This window comes from Podarcis tiliguerta (genome assembly GCF_965153285.1).
Source record: "Podarcis tiliguerta genome assembly, chromosome: 2".
Classification (NCBI taxonomy): domain Eukaryota; kingdom Metazoa; phylum Chordata; class Lepidosauria; order Squamata; family Lacertidae; genus Podarcis; species Podarcis tiliguerta.
The window spans coordinates 90,847,140-90,851,542 of record NC_139535.1 but is presented as its reverse complement, the minus strand read 5'-3'; the positions used below and the strand labels follow the sequence as shown (position 1 = coordinate 90,851,542).

At 43.8% G+C, this 4,403-nt stretch overlaps 1 long non-coding RNA gene across 1 annotated transcript; it reads right to left on the bottom strand.

Moving 5' to 3' along the window:
• Positions 1-358: 358 nt before the first annotated feature.
• Positions 359-1,472, bottom strand: LOC310670052. The gene is made up of 2 exons (XR_014507503.1): positions 1,339-1,472; positions 359-643 (listed from the first exon to the last, which is right to left on the bottom strand). It is a non-coding gene; the product is annotated as an uncharacterized lncRNA (long non-coding RNA).
• Between the last annotated feature and the right edge of the window lie 2,931 nt (positions 1,473-4,403).

Below are 4,403 nucleotides of genomic sequence, written 5' to 3'. Positions count from 1 at the left end.
GGTGTTTGTGTGGCTGGCCGCATGTAATAATATAAATTTTATTTATACCCCGCCCTCCCCGGCCAGAGCCGGGTTCAGGGCAGCTAACAACAGTAAAAATTACAGTAAAAACAGAATGGGGGGGAGAGAAACCAATTTAAAATACAGGTTAAAATGCAATTTAAAATGCAGCCTCATTTTAAAAGTAGCCCATAGATGAAAAATGTCCGACTACCGCAATCGTTTTGGTGAATGGGCAGCCCCCCAACCCATTAACAGTCATTTTTGTGAGGGTGCCCATGGCCCACTCCCAAGGTTGTAAACATGCCCGTGGGCCTCAAATGACTTAATTAGGCTGGATTTTTTTTTAAAAAAAAGCTTTTCCTTTTTTTAAGGAGGAGGAGTGTACTTTATTCATTCATTTATTGCATTTATATCACATCTTTTTCTCCAAGGCGTTCAAGGTAGTGGACATGGCACTCCCCTTCCCCCATTTAATCCCCACAACAAACCTGAGAGGCAGTGCCTGGTGCAAGGTCACCCAGTGAGCCTCATGGCCGAGTGGGGATTTGAACCCAGGTCTCCCAGGCAGAGATGATGCGTCTCTCATTTGTGGGTGGTGCCATTTGGGCTACAGTAAGCAATGTCACTCCCAGCCTGGACACTGGAAATAGAAAGGATGGTCATAATCTCCACAGAAAAGTAATTGTTTACAATATGTAACGGCAACCTTAATATTTCCCCCTAAACTTCAGTCCCAATACTTGCCCAGCATCTCCAGCTAAAATATATAAGATAGAAAGCAAAACTGGGAATTACCCCTTCATCAGAGCTTGAAAAAAAGACTGCTGCTCTGTTTTAGACAGTCCTGGGTTTGATTGGTCCAATGGCAGATTACTATTTATATGTTCTTAGTATTAATCTTAGGGTAGCCAAATGCAAAAGAGAACATGGCTGCTGCCCCTTTAATAGTTGGACAGAAGAGGGGATTTCAGCAGATAGTTCCCATTACAAGCTATACCTGCTGAACTGTCCTCTTTTCTACAACTATGAAAGGTGCAGGGCTCTTTTTCGGTACCCAGGCAGCCTAATCCTTCTCCACAGAAATGTAGCTGAAGTTGAGGACACTAAGATAGGCACAGAGCAGTAGAGGTTGCTTGAAAATTTCAAAAACACCATTTGGCACTTTAAAATAAATTATTTACTACTTGTCATACCCAATTAACTAACAGAATCAAAATGAGCAATTCCCCCCCAATTCCATTTAGGAAAAAGGTAATGTCAGTGCTTCCTGATACTGGCTTTTCCTATTGATTTTAGTGCTTTTGCAAATAATTGGTACACTGAAGTGTTGCTTACCTGCAAGCCAGGTGTTAATTGTGTGCCAGATTCCAAATCCCAAGCAGATAGTTGCAAAGGACTAGTGGTGTGTGTGTCTGTGTGAGGGAGCAATAACAGAATCCACTGCGCAAAACTAGAAATGGTATCTCTAAGCCCCATGATAATGTGAGGCGCTTCCTGTTTTCCTCTCCGTTTTGCACACAGCTACTGTTGCTGGGGAAGCTGACATCTAGGAGCGCCCTTAGCAATTAAGGCAGGAGCCAGTATGGACACGCTTTCCCTTGTGTGTCACTAAACTCATTATATTGGCAGTCAAACAGGAAATAAAAGCCGGGCAAGCTTCTCCCGTTCCTCAGCAATGGAGTCACTGCAAGGAGGAGTGCTAGGATTAGGAACAGCAGCCCAGAGCGTCTCTTTTCCTTTCACCTTCCCATAGACACAAAACTCAGAGGTGTAGCCGTGTTAAGTCCATTGCAGCAATAACAACAGTGGAGTGATTGCACCAGAAGCTTTCCTGGACCATAGCTAAGTTTGTCCAATGAATGAAGCATTACCCAAATTTGGCAGATTACACAAAACACCCTCACATGGGTGCGGAGGGGAAATGTTGTAAGCGGTGAGGGCGAAAAGGCCACAAAATGCAAGGAAGCAGAAGGCTTCTAAGATTGCTATACAGCACCAAAATGTATACAGTGGCACCTCTGGTTACAAACTTCATTTGTTCCGGAGGTTCGTTCTTAACCTGAAACAGCTCTTAACCTGAGGGACCACTTTAACTAATGGGGCCTCCTGCTGCTGCCGGCGCGCGATTTCTGTTCTCATCCTGAGGTAAAGTTTTTAATCTGAGATACTACTTCCGGGCTAGCGGAGTCTGTAACCCGAAGTGTTTGTAATCCGAGGTGTTTGTAACCTGAGGTACCACTGTACAAATTAGTGCTCTTACTGCAGTACTAATTTAACATACAACAGAGGATTGCTTTTCCATTAGAAGTGTTAAATTAACATAGGATAGCTGGCTTGGAACCATGATCTCCCCACCCTGCAATAAAGCGACTCTTGTAGTTCAGTGGTAGAGAATCTACTTCGTATGTAGAAGATTCCTGGTTCAATAACCAGCATCTCCAGGTAGTAATCAGAAAACTTCCTACACACAAAACCCTGCAGAGAGTCTGTGTGGACAGTACTGCGCTGAATGGACCAGTATTCTGACTCTGTATAAGGCAGCTTCCTATGAGTCCTTTTCCAGGCCAAACGTCAGCGGATGCAGAATTCTTGCCATAAAGAAAGCTTCAGCTCTCGAATTTCCCCTTGCCATGCAGTTGCTAAAGGCACAGGAATTCTGCCAGTCCTAGCCCCATCCTATCCTTTAACTCAGCACCACCCATATCCAGTCCTCCAGCCCTTTTAGTCAGTACTGCTGCACCCATTCGCTCTTTGCTTGCATGGATAATTCAGGTCGCTGTGATGCGAAGTAAAATGCTGGTGGCAGCAAACACAAATGGCCCGCATGCTTCTCAGGTTCAGGTTTGCTAGTGAACCAGAAGAACCAGAAAAGCTGCCAGATCAAGGTCCAGAAGACAGCAGAGGTGGACTTTCCCCCCTGTGTTTTTAAACAGGTCTGTAGGACATTCTTATCAGGTGGACCTTTAAAAAAGGCAATTAACCCTGGAGTGCTCAGTGTCCAAACCGCTGTGCACAGGAAACGGAGGGTCACTGCATTTTGTGAGGTTTTTAATCTCTGTTGAAGGGATTGCAGGATGAGCAGCTTAAGATGCAGGTTTTATTTATTTAAAATGGCATTCCCTTCCGGTCTTAATGCTGCAGAAAAATAAAGGATGACCTCTCCCTGCCCCTTAAACCTGAACGTTAGTGGCGTCAAGATGTTTAATGAGTAGTTTTTGGTGACATAATATACAAGAATAGTGAGGAATAGAAATAGAAAAGATGGGGAAATAATAATAAAAAGGGAAGGGTTCTACTTTCTAAGAACTTCTTTGGGTCTCCTCCAGACTGGCTTCTACTGCAGGTGTACTTTGCAACGTGCTCCGTAACCTTGACACAAAAATAGGGCATTAGTGATGGATTTGTTCTGCTTTATTGGTTTGTTCTGGGATGCATCCCCAATGCTACCACATTGTTGCTGTCTGGAGGGGCTCTAATGCAACAAAGAAGCACAACCCACCCTGAACATCTGTGGTATGAGAAGTTACTGGATCTCAGCAGGAAATTGCAGGATATCCACTATTTGGAAACGAAGCAAGTACAACTGCCTGAAAAGAATTGCAGGCGCAAATCATACTGAAGGTGGGATCACTGGCAACCGCCCTGATAGCATCGTGAGCACAACTCATCATGAAGCGGTTTACACATTCCTGATTACTTTGCATTCAGGTCGCTCCTGCCAGTGCTGTGCACATAGCATTAGCCATAATCCATATCTATCCTATATCTACATTTTTGTTTCTGATGAAATACTGCATTTTGATGCATCCCCCCCCCCCAACAAGCTTCGGTTGGAATGGAGTAAAAATGACCAAGCTGCATTTTAACCTAGTAGTGTGAACACATCTGATGAGCAGGAGAATTTGGGGAAGGAGCCCAGTAGGTGGGGAGATGGGGATTCACATCCCAGGGAGGGACCGAACAGGCTGTTAGGGAAGTGTTCTGCCCCCAAACTATTGAATGTCCTGGGCCTGAGTTTCATGACACCTTAAAGACAACACACATTTATTATGCCATAAGCTTTGCTGAATTCAAGCCCACTCCAACAGACACATTCATCAGTTTCATTGCAGTGTCGTATAAACTGGGACCAAGAGACATGAGCAAAGAGGTTGAATAAATAATGCCAAATATTAATTTAGAGATGCCTTGTTGCCACTCACACCTCCAGCAAATGCCAATATGTGTGTCCTCTTCTATACTGCAGATCTGAAAACAATAACCAGTCACTTTATGACTTGTATTGGGTTTTTATATTTTATAGTTCTATAACACCCTGATATTTTATGATATGGTGGTACGGAAACAAAACACCATTTATTTTCTTACAAATGGTACAAGCCAACAAATACTCTAAGGGA